Source organism: Dasypus novemcinctus, chromosome 21 (genome assembly GCF_030445035.2).
Source record: "Dasypus novemcinctus isolate mDasNov1 chromosome 21, mDasNov1.1.hap2, whole genome shotgun sequence".
NCBI classification, from domain to species: domain Eukaryota; kingdom Metazoa; phylum Chordata; class Mammalia; order Cingulata; family Dasypodidae; genus Dasypus; species Dasypus novemcinctus.
The window spans coordinates 5,738,927-5,758,389 of record NC_080693.1 but is presented as its reverse complement, the minus strand read 5'-3'; the positions used below and the strand labels follow the sequence as shown (position 1 = coordinate 5,758,389).

General features: G+C 40.3%; 1 pseudogene; it reads right to left on the bottom strand.

Annotated features, from left to right (window-relative positions):
- Window positions 1–1,200: 1,200 nt before the first annotated feature.
- The window catches only part of LOC101418632 (desmin-like), a 29,841-nt pseudogene continuing 11,578 nt past the window's right edge, over window positions 1,201–19,463 (bottom strand).

The following is a 19,463-nucleotide window of genomic DNA, read 5'->3' as shown; positions in this document are numbered from 1 at the left end:
TAACTCAATCATGCTCATGCCCAGGTACAGATCAGATTACAAACATAATCCAGTACCTATTTTTGGAATTCATAACCATATCAAACTGCTAAGGAGCTCAAGGTATATTTAATGAAAAGATGCTGAATGTTTCTCTGGAGAAGGGGCTGGGGAGGGCTGCTTCAAAGCCAGACTGGGTGGAGAAGCAGCAGGTAGCCCTGCTGATCAGAAGGTGGGAGGTGGGCAGGTGGGGGTATTCCAGGAACTGTGGCCTAACAGGAAGTATTTGCGGTTCCCCAACAAAGTCCCCTCCCCCCATGTGCTATGCACACAGAATCTGGGGGGCTCTTGGGAGAGGCCCTGGGGAAAGCCTGGCAGGGCAAGCAGGAGCACACGGTCAATCTGGAGGGGTGGAGTGACAGGGCCCTGGGGACCCAGAGACCAGGCAGTCAAGACATCAGGGGGTGGGCTAGGCTTGTGCATGTCTTTATTGTTCCATCCAGAGCCTGGCAGCAGGGAAGGGGCAGACACAGGGAGGTGGGTGCCCCTTTACCTTCCTAAGACCACCCTCTGCCTCTCTCCTCTCCTTTCTCCAGTATCTCACCCACCTTCTCTCCTGAATTTCCTGCTCACACATCTGACACCTTCAGGGGTTCCTTCTTGTAGCCACTTCTTTCTAAGTCCATCCTGGGGCAAGGATGGGAAGAGGGAAGGGAAACTAAGGGACCATGGGGGACAGGCTCTACAGAGAGCTGGTCCCCCTGGTTACCTGCCCACTTCCAGAGGAAGTGGCCCTTTTTTTTCTCTCTCTCTCTCTGGCCCTGGCTGGGTGGTAGTGAGGGTACGTGGGACTCGATCCTCATCCTGGGGTGTCCCAACGCTGTGTGCTGGGGCGCTTTCCAAAACCAGAGCTGGAGCTAGAGGCTCAGAGGTGCCAGGGGCAGTGTCACCACTCTGGCCTTGGCTCCATCCCCCCTGGCCCAGGAAAAGGGCCGCCCTGAGGGGGCAGGGAGGGAGGGCACCCAGGAGCCTTCCAACAATCAGCAGATGGCTGGGGCACCCCTGGGGGTGGGCAGGGATGGGCCATGTTCCCTATGGGGGCCATGGCAAGGGGTAAGTGAGGAGGGGCCAGAGGCTGTGAGGGAAGGCTGGTGGCTGGGTGTGATGCCCTAGGGAAGGAAGCAGTGAGGAAGCATGGGGAGAGGACTGTCTCTGGTGGCTTTAGAGCACCTCATGTCACTGCTGTGCGGCCTCACTGATGACCTCCCCATTCTAGGTCTCGATGGTCTTGATCATCACCGTCTTCTTGGTGTGGACATCGGAACTCCTTTGTTCCGGGCTCCTTTCTTGGAAGTTGAGGTCACAAAGGTCTGGATGGGAGGTTGCTCCTGATGTTCTCATCCTCCAGCAACTGCTGGTAGGTGGCAGTCTCCACGTCCAGGGCCATCTTGATGTTGAGCAGGTCCTGATACTCACAGGTGGCTGGCCATCTCATGCTGAGGTGCCAGATCTCCTCCTCCAGTCCTGCAATGTTGTCCTGGTAACCGCTGGCCTCACTGGCAGAACGGTGCTCCAGCTCCCATGTCTGCCTCATCAGGGAATCCTTAGTGCCCTTGGGGGGTGGACCTCACAGGTGTAGGACTGGATCTGGTGCCGGTACTCCACCACCTCCTACTTGGCGCAGCGCTCACTGTTCTTGTTGGCTGCCTGGGTCAGGTGGGACACTTTCGACTTGTTCCACTCCTCGCCTTAGAGATGTTCTGAGCAGCGATGGTCGCGTACTGAGCCTGGATGTCCCTGAGGGCGGAGGTGAGGTCTGGCGTGAACATGTCCATCTCCACCTGGAGTTGGACCTGCAGCTCTCTGTTCTCTTCGTGCACTTTCTTAAGGAAAGCGATCATCTCCTTGAAAGACTCGATTCTGAGCTCCAGGGCAATACGAACTAGAGTGGCTGCATCTACATCCGCTGAGAAGGCAGCCAAATTGTTCTCTGCAGCTTGACCTTGAGCTGCTGCAGGTCGTGGAGTAGGTCACACTTGACGTGGATGTGCCGGTTGGGGAGCGCCTCCACCTGGCCCCGCAGCTCGCGCAGCAACTCCTCGTAGAGCTGGCGACACGCGTGGGCTCCTGGCCCTTGAGACAGTCACCTTGAGCGCTGCGTTCTGCTGCTCCAGGAAGCGCCCTTTCTCCATGCAGCTGGCGAGAAAGAGTTGTTGAGCTCCTGTGGCTCCACTTTCTCCTTGTAGCGCGAGGTCAGGAACTCGTGGCGTCGACCAGTGAGGAGCCCAGCAGCTCGCCCGCGCCGCAGGAGGAGGGCACGCAGACTGACCCCCGCTGGCGGCCCCCAGGACCCCAGCCCCCAGGCCCTGCCTGATGTGCGCGACACCTGGTGCACGCGGGACGTCACCGAGCTCGAGCAGCCCTCGGTGCGAAGCCCGCGCGCGCGGGAACACAGGCGAGCGCAGCCGGACCCGAGCGGGAAGCCTGGCCCCGCGGAAGGCGCGGCGGGAGGACACGCGCGCGCGGCTGGCAGCTGGCCTGGCTGGTGTGGGCGGCGCGGCGAGGCTGGGCGGGCGCACGCAGGCGGCGGGGCGCTGGCAGCAGGCTGGAGGCTGGAGGCGACGAGGGTCGGTCGGCTTTTTAAAAAGCACATGATACGACTTTATCTTCTCTATAAAAGAATCAGTTTTTTAAAAAGAATCAATTTAGAGCTAATGACACAAATAAGTTGAATATGAAATGATGGATGAAAATATTCCATGCATATAGTAACCAAAGAGAAATAGGGTGACTATAATAATATTGGATAAAATATATTTTAAGTGAAAATTTTTATAAGACAAAAAAAGGATATTATAAATTGAGAAAATAATGCATCAATAGAACATAACAAATATAGGCAGATACATACCAAACAGCAGAGCCCCAAAATATCTGAACCAAACAGTAACAGAATTATAGTGGAAAAGACAGTTTTGTAATAATAGCTGTAGAGCTTAATATCTCATTTCCCATAAAAGGTAGATTTTTAGGTAGGATCAACCAGAAATAGAGTACAACTAGAACTAACAGTCTTACCTAATACATTGCACCCAACAATGACAAAACACACAATCTTCTCGAGTGAGCATTGAACATTCTTCAGTATATACCATATTTTAGGCCACGAAATGTTCCAATAATCTTCAAATGATTGACGTTTTACAGTCTTTCCACTGACAACAACGAAATGAAGCTTGACATCAACAACAGAAGGAAAACGGCAATATTCTCAAACAGGAGGGAATTAAACAAACATTCTCTTAAACCATGAAGGAGTCTAATTAGAAATCATAAGGAAATTTTTTTTAAAGTTTGAAATAATGAAAATTAAGTACTACATACCAAAATGTATGAGAGACAGCAGCAACAGTGTTCAGAGGGAAATGTACAGCTGAAAATGCCTACATTATGCTCCCTCTCAATTAGAGTGGGCATTACCACCACAGAATCCTTTGTTACAACTGATGAACGAATATTAAAGCATTGCTACTAACCATGGTCGATGGTTTACATTATGGTTTACATTTTGCACCATACACTTTCATAGGTTTTGAAAAAATTTAAAATGCCCTGTATCCATCAACACAAGATCATGCAGAACAATTCCAATAACCTAAAAATGCCCTTTCTCTTCCCTCAGAAACTATGGAAACCACTAAGTTTCAATTTTTGCAGAATAAGGCTCATAGTTACATACATTAATATTGAGGGCTTGACATACTGGACTTTTACTAGGCATTGACTTTTTTTTTTTGGAGATCCTTGCCCCTCTAATTGAGAACACAGCAGGACTCCCCTAAATGGGAGTTGAATATATTTTTATTGTGTGGGGCTCTACCCACTGAGATAACACACTATGACAAGATGAACATTTTTAGATCCCATAGGTGCATGCCCCAGGTGTGCCCTATGTCACATATGCCCCCACCCTGATGCCTTTTACCAGTAAGCCTTCCCTGCACTATTTGACAAAAGAACATTTCCATCATGTTTTTTTTTTAAGATTTATTTATTTATTTATCCCCCCCCCCCCCCAGTTGTCTGTTCTCTGTGTCTATTTGCTGCGTCTTGTTTCTTTGTCCGCTTCTCTTGTCGTCAGCGGCACAGGAAGTGTGGGTGGCGCCATTCCTGGGCAGGCTGCACTCTCTTTCCTGATGGGCAGCTCTCCTTATGGGGCGACTCCTTGTGCGTGGGGCTCCCCTACGCGGGGGACACCCCTGCATGGCGTGACACTCCTTGCGCGCATCAGCACTGTGCATAGGCCAGCTCCACAGGGGTCAAGGAGACGCGGGGTTTGAACCGCGGACCTCCCATGTGGTTGACGGACACCCTAACCACTGGGCCAAGTCCATTTTCCCCCGTCATGTATTTTTAACCACAGACCTACAAACCCCCAGAATGCACCTTGTTTCTTCTTCCAGCCCTTCCATGGATACTCCAACTCAACCCCCCCCACCTTATTCCCCCTGACATTTCAGCACCTTTGACCCCCCACATCCCTGTATCAGCATCACCCCATCCACTGCCCAACCACCCCATTCACCTTATTTTAGGTTTTGCCCATATTGAGCCCTTTCTGTCTCCTAATAACCTATCTTCCAGACACTAGCTCTGCTCAACGTAATTAGATCATATCAGTGAGGTTACATAAAAATTGTCCTTCAGTGACTGGCTTCCTTCACTCCACAACAGATCTTAAAGATTCACCCATGTTGTCCCATATGTTCATACTGCATTTCTTCTTACAGCTGAATAATATTTCATAGTATGTATATACCACAATTCACTTATCCATACATCTGTTCATAGACACGTCAGTTACTTCCAACTTTTGGCCACTTTTGGCCACTATGAACATTGGCATGCATATATCTCTTCAAAAGAAATCAGTAACTTCCTTGAAATGAATAAAAATGAGAAAATGACATTTTAAAACATAGGGGATGCAGTAAAAGCAGTACTGAGAGGGAAATGTAGAACCATAAATGCCTATATAAAAAGAGAAGAGCTAAAATCAAAGACCTAACTCCACACCAGGATGAACTAGAAAAGAACTACTAACTAATATCAAAATAAGCAGAAAGAGGGAAATAGCAAACATTAGAGAAGAGCTAGATGAAATTGAAAATTTAAAAACACTAGAAAAAATTACAAAATCTGGTTCTTTGAGAAGATTAATAAAATTGACAAACCTTAAACTAGGCTAACAAAAATTTAAAAAGAGAGAAGATGCAAATACATAAAATAAAAAATAAGGGAGGAGATATCACCACTGATCCCCAGAAATAATGTATCATAAGAAGATACTTTGAGAAATTGCATGCCAACAAGATGGATAACTTAGAAGAAATGGACAAATTCCTAGAAACACCCAAGCAGCCTACATTGATGAAAGAAGAAATTGATGAACTCAACAGACCAATCACATGTAACAAGACTGAATTAGTCATCAAAATCTCCCAACAAAAAACACAGGACCATATGGCTTCATAGATGAATTCTACCAATCATGTAAGAAAGAACAAATGCCAATCCTGCTTTAACTCTTCCAAAAATTAGAAGTGGAGGGGACACTGCCTAACTCATTCTATGATGCCAATGTCACCCTAATACCAAAACCAAATAAAGATGCTTCAAGAAAAGTACAGACAAATCACTTTAATGAGCATGGCTACTAAAATCCTCAACAAAATACCTAAATTGTATTGAACACCAATACGTTCAAGTCATAATTTTCATTGCTGCATGTATGAACCCATTGTAAACAGAACCTCTGAATATGTTATTAGTGAGAGTGTGAACTCATTTGTGAATAAGATCGTTGAATATCTTATTTAGATTAGGATAACTTGAATCAGGGGGTAGGGGCAGAATAGTGTATATGGATGGAGTCCATATAAGCAAAAGAAATTTGGATGCGGTCAGTCAGAACAAGCCAGAAGTCAGTGCAAACCAATGGAGAAGGTGCAAAATTCCAACTTTGCCCTCTTTGATTCCACAAGAATCATTCACATTGATAATTCATTGTTCCTACCATGACAATCCTTACCCAGGATACTATAAATTTAATGTTTTACTCTCCATTTCCCGTAGATTATAATAAGCAGTAAAGTCATTCTCCATGGATCCATTCTATTTCATGATGTTCCTGCTCTTTTCTGAGAAACCCTTGAATTGAATTCATTTCTTATAACTAATGGGAAAATTTCTAAAAATTGTAATATTTTTCATTGTTTGAGTTTGCCAAAGAGTTGCTGATACAAAGTACCATAAATGTGTTGGCTTCTATAATGGGGATTTATTTGGAGCAAAAGCTTCAATTCTGAGACATGAAACCTGCAAATATGACATCAGCAGAGATGCTTTCTCATGAGCATCAGCTGCCACATTGTGAATCAAGATGGTTGCTGACCTCTGCCAAAGTTTCTGCCTTCCCCTCCAGAATCTACTGTTTCCTGGAGCTCAGCTGAAGGTAAGCAGGCATAGGGCTTGGTTTTTCCAGGCCTCCTCTATCAGTCTAAGCTGCTCGGTTTTCTTCTCAAGTTCAGCTGCAAGCTTTCAGGCATTATGGCTCATCTCTCCCTGGGTCTCAGTCCTTTGGGCCTCTCAGGGTCCTCTCTTTGCAGCTCAGCTGAGGACAAAACTGGAGTCCTTTCTCTCATATTGCAGGATCAAATACCACAGCTTCCTTTTCCTTCTGTGTCTGTTTATATCAGACATAGCAAGAGGGCAGAGACTCAACTTGAGTCACACCTCACTGACATAATCCAGCAAAAGGGACTCATGCCCACAGGGATGGATTAGTTCACAAACATAACCTTTCTCTTTTTGAGATTCATGAAATAATTTCAAACAGCCATACTCATTTTCTCTTGTTTTATTCAAACATAGCACATTGTTACTTCTCAGAATTATTTAGCAGTTTTTAAAATTTTCTTTTAAATACTTGATTGTTACAAATATGTATTATAATCCTTTTGAACATCTTTCTTGTAAATTAAAATATTTAATAAATGTGTACTAGCTCTTTGAATATTCATTATAGAAATTTATCTTTTATATTTTATCTTTTTTACAATTTCTCCTTTCCTAGCATGAAGGTCAGCTCAAATTTCTAACTGGTGCCAACTTTCCCCTCTCACTACTTTCAGAAATTGTAATGATCTACCCAATGCTTTTACCTATAGAAAGCTTATATTCCTGTAGACACATTTATGCATTTTTCCTGTTGATACGTGTAATTACTTTTCCTCTTCTAAAGAGGCTCTTACCAATCAAATACTGTGAGTAGCCTAAATGGTTATTTCCACAACTTTTACCATCATCATCTTCTCACAGGAATCAGTCTTTCCCAGGATGACATTTTCCCACAGCTTTTCTAGAGGATCTTAGGAAAAGCACATATACTCCAGGTCTGTGTTCATGTGTAGTCAGGCCCGCACTGCTTATATAATTAATTACATGCTGAAAGGTGGAAAGTAAATTATTTTGCAAAATCAGTGCACAAGCTATTATTTTTCAAAAATTTCCATTTTTGTACTATATGAAAGATAAACTCCCTCAACACTGTTGCAAGTATCTCTGAACATGGCTCCTCAAGAAATGAAGACTGACTGTCACTGTGGGCCCCAAGGGGAGGGGGAAATAGATATTGAATAGATGGAACCAAAGTAAATGTGAGGGCAAAAGAAGTGTTTCACAAGAGTACACAAGGATGGATATAAAACATGTAATATTACACCAAAAACATGTAGGGGACGAATAATGTAAACCATAATGTAAAACATAGGATAACTAAAAAATTTAGAAAACTGTATAGCCTAAAGTATAAACCACAATGTAAATACAAATGTTACCTTGTTTGAAAGCTATTGTCTCAATATCTGTACATCAGTTTCAGTAAATATGATATGAATAAGTTAAAAGATTATCGCTGTGGAAGGGAAAAGGTTTTATAATGGATATGTGGGAGTACTGTATATTGTATATATGAATTACTGTGATCTAAGGCTCTTGTGAAGAGAAGCTCAATAATTAGGAAAAAAGAAAAGAAAAAGATAGGATGTAGAATTTTTCCAAATCAATATGTATTCTATATCTAACCTTTAAACTCATCGCTATATTCCATTTTACTAGTAAGGGAACCTGACATATTGGGCTTCACTTTTCAGGAAGTTTTGGATCACAGAGTGGTTCAACAATGGCAGTAGAAGAATACTGGTATGGGATGTTATTGACAGGTGATATATGGTTGACAGGGAGTTATACAGGGCATGTGTCCAGGGTGCATGGAAATGTTTGGATATACTCATAGTGGAAACAATTAAAAACAACAGCTGGGGGGGTACTGGGTTCCTGGCAGGGGGAGGGGGGGCTCTGTCGTGGTCCCTAGGGGAGCAGCGGCAGTACCCCAGGTGCAACGGTAAGGACCAGGAAAGAATGAGGATCCAACAGTGAGTCCCTGATACTAATGACTATGCTTGTGAGCCTATACGCCTGAAATAAGAACAAGGCCTAGAGCAGCACTGTGCCTAAGGGTTCCCTCCTGACAGCCTCCAGGTTACTCAAATGTGGCCAGCTCAAAGCCAAACTCAGCATGTAAATGCACTGCCTTCCCCCCAGTGTGGGACATGACACCTGGGGATGAGCCTCCCTGGCACCAAGGGATCACTACCAAGAAATAACTAGAAAATGACCTTGAATTAAAGGTTCAATGCGCACCAGCAGAATATCCCTGTCTACATATAATAACAGGAGTTAAAAATGCTGTTTGACCTAAAGTAAGGGGGAAATGGAAAGGACAAATGAGTTTATATGGCTATGAGTCTCTAAAAAAGAGTCTGGAGGTTGTCAGAAGGATTGCCCTTATGCACACCTGAACAGAGTCTCAGAGACAGATAAAGTAGATACAATGCCAGGTATTGGTCCTTTTGAGGGCTAAAGAGACCCACAGGTTCTATGGTCATGGCAGATGGGGTTCACTGCCATGTCAGTAGGCCCTTCTTTGGAGCTGGTGTTTCTGCGTGATGGAGCTGGACTCAGATGGAATCTCTTTTCACAAGCCTTTCATGCTACTTTACTGGAATTGTACTTGGTGCTGGGGCTTAAGATATATCTAGGGGATTTGAATCTCTGGACTGACAATATGATAGCCAGGCCCTGAGCCTCAACAGACTTCAGCTCCTACACTCTGATTTATTGGACTTACCCCACTCAGCTAACATGGAGTTGAAGAATGTCAACCACCACACCATGGAGCCTAGAGTGCCTACAACTGAAAGCAGGAGGATTGCATCCAGTATCCATGTGGAATCTAAGACCCCTCTTGACATAGATGTGGAATGGACACAACCAAGCCAAGGTCCACAGGAAGGAGGAATACAGTAAGGATTAGAGTGGACTTAATGATATTCTATTCATGAACTATTGTGGTTAATAATTGAGAAAATGTGGTATTGGAGTGGAAAAAGTGGCCATGGTGGTTGCTGGGTGCGGGGAATGGGAGGAAGAGATGAGATGTGGAGGCATTTTCGGGACTTGGAGTTGTCCTGGGTGGTGCTCCAGGGACAATTGCTGGACACTGTATGTCCTCCCATGGCCCACTGGATGGAACGTGGGAGAGTGTGGGCTATGGTGTGGACCACAGACCATGGGGTGTGGCGATGCCCAGAGATATACTCACCAGATGCAATGGATGTGTCATGATAATGGGGGAGAGTGTTACTGTGGGGGGAGTGGTGTGGTGGGGGCGGTGGCAGTGAATGGGGACCTCATATTTTTTTAATGTAATATTTTTTAAAAAATGAATAAATTGAGAATTTGAAAAAAAAAAGATAAATTCTCCCATCAGTGAACACAATTTTGAAAATATACCTAGAATTTTGACCTTACATACACAGTGACACTCTTATCTCGCATTTTCATCTTCTTCCATTATATTTTATCAGTTCATTATATTTTATTAGCCCAAAACAATTTATACTTTCAAACATCCTTGATAAGCATACATTTAATCTGTCTCTTTATTAATCTGCTTAAAAACCAGCATACAATATTTAACTACAGAACACAGTATTTGACTTTCCTGCACATATTTGTGTAAAGTCCTTGAAGAATGGGTTGTATATTTCTTATATATTTGTACTTTACTAGGAAATGAAGTTTCAAGCATATAGCTAATAAATAAATGCATTTCATCATAATCTACCAATAATATTCTTCACTATGATAATTCTCTGCACTTAAGTGGTTTCCAGAGGTGTGTATGTTTGTGTGCATATCTCAAGCAAACATGTGGTAGGTACAAGCTAAGGTCTTATTTAATCTGTCCACAAGTATTTAGTGGTTGTACACAGCCAGCCGAAAGATATTTCTAGACACTGGCATTTCAGTGAAAGAAGGAAAATTTTGTTAATATATATTATAAAATATACAATGAAAAAGAAAAAAAGAAAACCTGAAAAGTAATGAATACTAATAAAATAAGTGAAGGAAAATCTGCAAAATTTCTCACTTATGGAAAATTATTGGATGGAAATTTAAAGTAGGTATTTGTTTCATGTAATGTAGAATAGAAATACAGACACGTTACTTTTCCTGCTAAATCACTAAGTACTATTTTTTTCTAACAGAAATATGTGAATTGTCAATGAGTCAGATAGATCTGATTGAAAGTAGTAAATTGACTATTTTTTAAAAAGATTTATTTATTTATTTATTTCTCTCCCCTTCCCCCCCACCCAGGTTGTCTGTTCTCTGTGTCTATTTGCTGCATCTTCTTTTGTCTGCTTCTGTTGTCAGCGGCACAGGAATCTGTGTCTCCTTTTTGCTGTGTCATCTTGTTGTGTCATTTCTCCGTGTGGGCAGCACCATTCTTGGGCAGGCTGCACTTTCTTTCACGCTGGGCGGCTCTCCTTACGGTGCACACTCCTTGCGCATGGGGCTCCTGTACGCGGGGGAGCACTCCTTGCGTGCATCATCACTGCGCATGGGCCAGCTCCACACAGGTCAAGGAGGCCCAGGATTTGAGGTGTGGACCTCCCATGTGGTAGATGGACGCCCTAACCACTGCGCCAAGTCCGCCGCCTAAATTGACTTATTTATGCATACAAATTGCAATTAAAGTATTTCTTCAGATGTCTTTTTCTTTCACATATTCATATCCTATTGACACTTGAGATTTAGAATCTCAGGCCACAATCATAAATAAATTTGAAGAAATATGTAAACAATTATCTAATACTTCCTTAGGATGTAAGAGAATTTCATTAATGAAAAAATAATGTTTTATGTATTTTTTTTAAAAAGTGACCATAAAAATTTTTGACTGAGTCTGAATTACAATCAATTTTTTGTAAGGTGTGACAAATACTTAGTAGGAAACTACCAAGTAAATAAATGTAATTCAGTTATATGTAAAACCCAAATGAAGAAAAAATGAAGATAGTGAAATGAAAAGTAAGACTATATCCCCAAATATGTAAGAAGTATTGAGTGACTCATAAGTCCTTTCCTCACTGTGTAATTTTTGAGTGTATAAGCCTTATACTTTTCAGGTTGTGCAGTTGACTATTTAAAATAATAAAGTGCACAATACTTACCTTCAAAGATTAGCAAGAATTGTGTGAGCTGAGTATGTACATACCATAATTCTTTTCTAAATTATTATTTTCTATGTTCAAAATGTTATCTAATTAGTATAATGTATAAAATCTTTGAGAAATACTGAAGTAAATGCATTATATCCTGAAATTCCAATTTTTAAAAAAGATTTATTTATTTATTTCTCTCCCTTTCCGCCCCCCCCCCACCTCGGTTGTCTGTTCTCTGTGTCTATTTGCTGCGTCTTCTTTGTCCACTTCTGTTATTGTCAGCAGCATGGGAATTTGTGTTTCTTTTTGTTGTGTCATCTTGCTGTGTCAGCTCTCCGTGTGTGCAGCACCATTCCTGGGCAGGCTGCACTTTCTTTCATGCTGAGCGGCTCTCCTTATGGGGTGCACTCCTTGCATATGGGACTCCCCTATGCGGGGGACACCCCTGTGTGGCACAGCACTCCTTGCATGCATCAGCACTGAGCATGGGTCAGCTCCACATGGGTCAAGGAGACCCGGGGTTTGAACCGTGGACCTCCCATGTGGCAGACGGAAGCCCTAACCTCTGGGCCAAGTCCACCGCCTGAAAGTCCAATTTTAATGCCATCAATTATTCAATATTGTGCTAGAGATTTTACCTAGAGCCAGTAGGCCAGATAAAGAAATAAAAGGCATCCAAATAGGAAAGGAAGGAGTAAAACTTTCACTATTCATTGATTATATAATCCTATATCTAGAATTTCCTGAAAAACCCACAAAAAGCTATGAGAACCAAAAAGTGAGTTCAGCAAAGTGGCAGGATATAAGATTAATACACAAAAATCAATAGCATTTATATAAAGCTGACATGCAATCTGAAGAGGCACTCAGAAAAAATTTCCATTTAAAATAAAAACTAAAACAAATATGTAGTAATAAACTTAACCAAGGACATAAAGGACCTGTATTCAGAAAACTACAAAACATTGCTAAAAGAAACTAAAGAAGACTTAAATAAATGGAAGGATATTCTGTGTTCCTAGATTGAAAAGTTAAATATCATTAAAATGTCAAATTCTACCAAAACTAATTTATAGATTCAACACAATCCCAATAGACTTTTTTTGAAAAAGAGGAAAAAACAATTATCAATTTATTTGGAAACATGAGGGGCCCTGAATAGCCAAAAATATCTTTAAAAAGAAGAATGATGTTGGAGGACTCTCATTTCCTGACTTTAAAGCATATTATCTAGCTATAGTGGTAAAAAAACAGTATGGCACTGGCATAAAGACAGATATATTGACCAATGCAATCAAACTGAGATCTCAGAAACAGATTCTACATTTACAGCAAAGCAATTTTTGACAAGGTGGTCAAGCCCTCCCAACTGGGCCAGAACTGTCTATTCAACAAATGGTGATGGGAAAACTGGGTATCCATATCTAAAAGAAAGAATACTCCTATCTCACACTTTAGACAAAAACTAACTCAAAATGGTTAAAAGACCTAAGTAGAAAAGCAACAACCAGAAAAATCCTAGAAGAAACTGTGGGAAAACATCTTCAAGATCTTGTGATAGATGATACGTTCCTAAATCTTACACCTAAAGTACAAGCAACAAAAGAAAAAATAGATAAATGGGACCTCCTCAAAATTCAACTCTTTTGCATCTCAAAGGACTTTATCAAAAGGGTGAAAAGGCAGCCAACTCAATGGGAGAAAGTATTTTACAATCTCATATCTGATAAGGGTTTAATATCCATGATACACAAAGAGACCATACAACTCAATAATAAAAAAGACAAACTACCCAATTTTAAAATGAGCAAGTCTTAAAAAGACAGTTTTCTAAATAAGAAATGCAAATGGTGGAGAAACACATGAAAAAATGTTCAACATCACTAGTGATTAGGGGAAGGCAAATCAATAGTACAATGAGCTATCACTTCACACCTATTAGACAGGCCACTACAAGAAGTGAGATAACTGTAAATGTTGGAGAAGATGTAGAGAGTTGGCATGCTTATTCATTGTTGGTGGGAATGTAGTCTGGTACAGACACTGTGAAGCACTATTTGGAAGTCCCTAAGGAAGCTGAATATAGACTTGCCATGTGAACTTGCAATACCATTACTAGGTATATAACCAGAAGAACTGACAGCAGTGACATGAACAGACATCTGCACACTGATGTTCATAGCAGCATTAATCATGATTGCCAAAAGTTGGAAACAAACATGCAATCTCTTGTTGAAAGTAGATGTAATCATCTACAGATGCATTCAAAATCTAATGACTTAAATTCATATATAAAATAACCTCAAAGTAACAATCATGCCAGTTCTTACTTACGTATAAAAAGTAGGCAACAGCCAAGTTGACATGTAAAATTAACCATCATTACTTGATCACCTTTTTGAACAGAAAGAAATGGAGAAAAGTAAAATAACTTTTAAAATCATAAACTGCAGACAATTTATAGTTTTGATTTATCCTTTTTATATAAGTGAACATATCCTACCCAAATTGATTTACAGATTTAATACAAGCCCAGTAAAATTACAACAGCATTTTTGCTGAATGGGCAAAGCTAGTTATGAAAATCATTTGGAAGGGAAAGGGGCGCTGAATAGCCAAGCATATATTGAAAAAAAAATGAAATTGGAAGAATCACACTACCTGACTTTAAAGCATACTGTAAATCTACAATGGTAAAAACTGCATAGTATTTAATTTAATGAAAGACATACTGACCCATGGAACTGAATTCAGAGTTCTGATATAGATTGTCACATATATGGTCAAGTGATAGTCAACAGTCACAAAGCCCCTCAGCTGAGACAGAATGGCCTCTTCAAAAAACGGTGCTTGGAGAACTGGATATCCGTATCCAAAAGAATAAGAGAGGATTTCATGCCCTATACAAAAACTAACCAAGATAGATCAAAGACCTAAATATAAGAGTCAAGATCATAAAGTTCCCAAAAGATAATGGAGGGAAGGATCTATGAGATCTTATAGTAGGAAATGGTTTCATATCTTTACACCCAAAGCATGAGCAATGAAAGAAAAAATAGATAAACAGTACCACTTCAAGGATTAAAAATCTTTTGCACTTCAAAAAGTTTGCCAAATTGAAAAGGCAGCCTACTCAATGGGAGAAAATATTTGGTAATGATTTATCCAATAAGAGTCTAATATTTATCATATATAAAGAAATCCTACATCTCAAAAATAAAAAGACAAACAACTCATTTTAAAAATGGACAAGACATAACCTACAGATTTGAGTGGGAGAGAGTGTAAACTACAGTGTAAGCTATAATCCATGATTATTGGCAATGTTCCAAAATGTGCTCATCAATTGCAATTAATGTACCACACTAATGAAAGAAGTTGTTAATGTGGGGAAGAGTGGGAAGTATGGGGAGTGGGGCATATAAGAATGCCTTATATTTTTAATGTAATATTTTATGTAATCTAAGTATCTTATTAAAACAAATAAAAATATATATTTAAAAAAAAACACCAAAAAATGGGCAAGAGATTTCTCCAAAGAAGAAATACAAATGACTAAAAAGCACACTAAAAGATGCTTAACATCAGTAGCTATTAGGGAAATGCAAATCAAAACCACAATGAGATACCATCTTATACCTATGAGACTGGCAGCTATTAATGAAACAGAGAACTACAAGTGGAGAGGATGAGGAGGAAAGGGAACACTCATTCACTGCTGGTGGGAATACAGAATGGTGCAGTCATCGTGGAGGATGGTTTGGCAGTTCCTTAGGAAGCTAATTAAAGAACTGACATACGATCTGGCAATACCACAGCTGGGGATATACCTTGAAGAATTGAAAGCAGGGCACAAACAGATATGTGCACAACAATGTTCATAGTGGCATCATTCATGATTGCCAAAAGTTGGAATCAACACAAGTGTCCATCAACAGATGAATGGATAAGTAAATTGTGATATATACATACAGTGGAATATTATGAGCTGTAAGAAGGAATGAAGTATTGACACATGGGACAACATGGAAGTCTCTTGAAGACCTTATGTTAAGTAAGCCAGTAACTGAAGGACAAATATTACATGGCCTCAATGGTATAACCTAAGCACACTGAGCAGACTCACAGAGCTAGAGTCTAGAAGACAGGTTATCAGGAGACGGAAAGGAAGTAGAATATGGTGAGCTGATGCCAATCTGGATGAAACCTATGATAAGGTGAAATAGGGTGGTTTGGCAGTGGATGTAGGTGACAGTGGTGCAGGGATGAGTGAGGTAAATGGTGCTAGAATATTAGGGTGAGTAGGGTGGGGGTTTGTTTTAGATAATCCATGGAAATGGGGGGAGGGCTCAAGGAAGAAGGAAGGAACAGATAAACTCAGGATTGGCATGTCTGTGGCTGAAATTACAATGATGGCACTGTTCTTCCCCTTAATATGGCAGAACACTTACAAAAGCGTTAATCCTGTTATAGGATGCTAGCTCAGTGCATGGAGACCCAGACAATAAGCAAGAAAATAGTAAACTCCCATCCTGGGGAGACCTGCTAGGTTCTCAATTTGAGGGGCAATGCCTAATAAAAGAAAACAGACCAATATGTCAAGCCCTTAATATTAATTCATGTAATTATGAAACTTATTCTTCAAAAATGGAAACTTAGTTGTTACCACAGTTACTGAGGGGAGGGGAAGAGAGAGGAGGAAGAATAAATGGAACATAGAATATTTTTTAGAGTACTGGAATTGTTCTCCATGATTTTGCAATGACAGATATAGGCCTGTATACATTTTGTCAATACCTATAAAAGTGTACAGTGCAAAATGTGAACAAAAATGTAAACCATTGACCATGGTTAAGAGCAATGCTTCAATATTTGTCCACTAATTGTAAAAAATGTATGATTCTCATGTAAGATGTTATTGAAGGGGAAAGTGTGTGAGAGAAAGGGGAAGTGGGAGGGAAATACAAGAGTCCCCTATATTTGTGATGTGACTTTTCTATAACCTAAAGCTTTTTTGAAAATAAATTGAAAAAAATAGAAGACACTGAGGGAACATATGGAAGAAATTGTCACTAAATAAAAGATAGATCTTATGGTGATTAAAGACACTGCAATTTTTTTCATGTATATTTTATTTTTTTAGGTTCTTTATTTTTTGGATTTGTTTTTGAGAAGGTTTTGGATTGCAAAAAGGTCCTAACCGTGGAAGGGGAAAATCACTGATTTGGGGTGCCTGAGTTGGGGGTATGTGTGGGAAGGGTGTACCTGTGACATGTCTTTACAGAATATGAATGTGTTCAAGTGATCATGGGGTCTTGCCTCAGTAGGTGGAGACCCACAAAATAACTGAAAAAATATCAAATTCCCATTCTGGGGAGTCTGCTATATTCACTAATATAGTGGCAAAAATCCCTAGGGTACATGGGCAGTGCCTAGCAAATGACAGACCAATGAGCTAGTTGTACTTAGGAACCTCATTCTTCTGAAATGAAACTTATCCTAGAATTATATACGGCCTAAAAGTTACCTCCTGAAAGCCTCCTTGTTGCTCAAATGTGGTGTCTCTCTAAACCAAACTCAGCATATAAACACATTACCTTCCTCCTCACATGGGACATGACTCCTAGAGATGAGCCTCCCTGGCACAAGGGATTCTTACCAAGTGCCAAACTGCAATGCATTTGGAAAACACCTGGAGCAAAAGAGTGAAATATAAATACAAATGACTTTTTATTGCTAAGAGAGTTCATTGAGTCAGGAGGTCATTCCAAAGGTTACACTTACGCATATCTCAGGATGATCTCACTGCCACAGTAGACAGTGCCTTAAGCAGAGGGGTTCCTGAGGGTTCTAGAGACTTCTAGGCACTATAGGCAAGGTAGACAATCTCAAGAATTCAACAACCTTTCAGTGGGTCTTGCCTTAGAATATCTCATACCTATCCCCTCAATGTATCAGAATTAGACTCATTTATAATTTTCCTATACATGGCTCTTATGACCCTTTTATTTGAACCTATAATTTGCACTATACCCATTAAATGTGTCCCAGAGACTTTAATCTTCTGGCTGTTCATATGCTGGTTGAGCCCTGGATTTCAGTAGCAATCAACTCCTACTTTTCAGTTCACTGGACACACCCAGAACAATTACAATTACAAAAGGAGGATTATGGACAATTTCCATCCCCAAAAAACAGGGAGTATCTACAGCTGCAAGCAAGAGAATTCCAATCACCTGCCTGGTGGGATCTAAGACCCTCTCAATCAGAAGCAGAGGGAACATCACCATGTCCATTTCCTCAAGATTGAAGAATGAATATTTGTGGGAGTTCAACTCTGGACCAAAGTGGACTTATTTTAATTCTAATAATGGAAGAACTTGTACCATTGATATAAAGGAAGTAGTCACCAGTGATTCTGAGAGGCATGAATGGGAAGAACAAGTGTAATATGGGACATTTTTTGGACATTGGAATTGTTCTGTATGATACTGCAATTACAGATACAGGCCAACATACATTTTGTCAAAACCTATAAAATTGCACAGTGCCAAGTGTAAACCATAATGTAAACTCTAGACCATGGTTACTAGCAATTCTTTAATATTTACTCATCAAGTATAACAAATGTACCACACTAATGAAAGATGTTGTTAATGAGGGAAAGTGTGACAGATGGAGGGGGTGACATCTATGATAATGCCCTATATTTTTGGTGTAACATTCATGTAATCTAAAGCTTCTTTAATGAAAAAAAAAAGGACATTTGTGCTTCATGGGAGGAGGTCAAAATATTGCCATGAACAAGAATTTGGAAGAAGTTAATTCCGACCGTCACGGATAGGGATTCAAGACTTCAGTGGAGGAAGTAATTGCAGATGTGGGGCAAATACTAAAAGAATTATAATTAGAAGTAGAACATGAAGATGTTCCTTAGTTTACAATCTCATGATAAAACTTTAATGGATAAGACGAATCCAAGTTCTACTGTGGGTAAAATACCATCAAACATAATCAGCTGCTACTTCAGGAAAATCTTTTGTGAAAAGATGACTCCATTTATGCCTCAAGATTCATTGTCGTCTTATTTTAAGAAATTGCCACAGCCACCCCAATCCTCCAAAACTACCAACCTGACCAGTAAGCAGTCATCAACAATTAGGCAAGAAATCACCCACAAAAATAGATCATGACTTGTTGAAGGCTCAGATGATGGTTAGCATTTTTAAGCAATAAAGCATTTTTATTCAAACTTTATTTCAAAATAAAAAAATAAAATAACAGAAGAGGGCAGCTCAAAAATTTATGGAAGTATTACTCCTAAAAGTTCTGTTAAAGCAATATTTACCCCTTTAATTCCAACAACTAACTCAACTGTTCCTCTAGTGTTCAGAAGGATATATAGATTAACACATATTACCTAAATGATGAAGTCAAGTTCTCCTTACTAATGAAAAAAAATGAAGTGAGAAAAAACTGCTTAATCATATTCATATCTCACAAAAGCAAACCACATAATCCTTTTTGTACCTTTAGCATTAATATATTACCTTCTATGCTTTTGCTACAAAAATATTACAATATTGTTAACTGTAGTCTATAAATTGCATTGGCCATATTTTTCCCATGCATCACCACATTCTTATAGAACATTCCTGTTTTTATATGATTTACCATAATCCTCATCTACCACCAAAATCATTGTTATACATTTCCTATATTAACATCCAGCTGTCCTCTAATAATCTCTAGAATATTCATTTACACCACAATCACATCCATACATCAACAGGGCTTGTTACATTCATTACAATGTTTTACCATCAGGTCCATCCATTACCACATATTTAT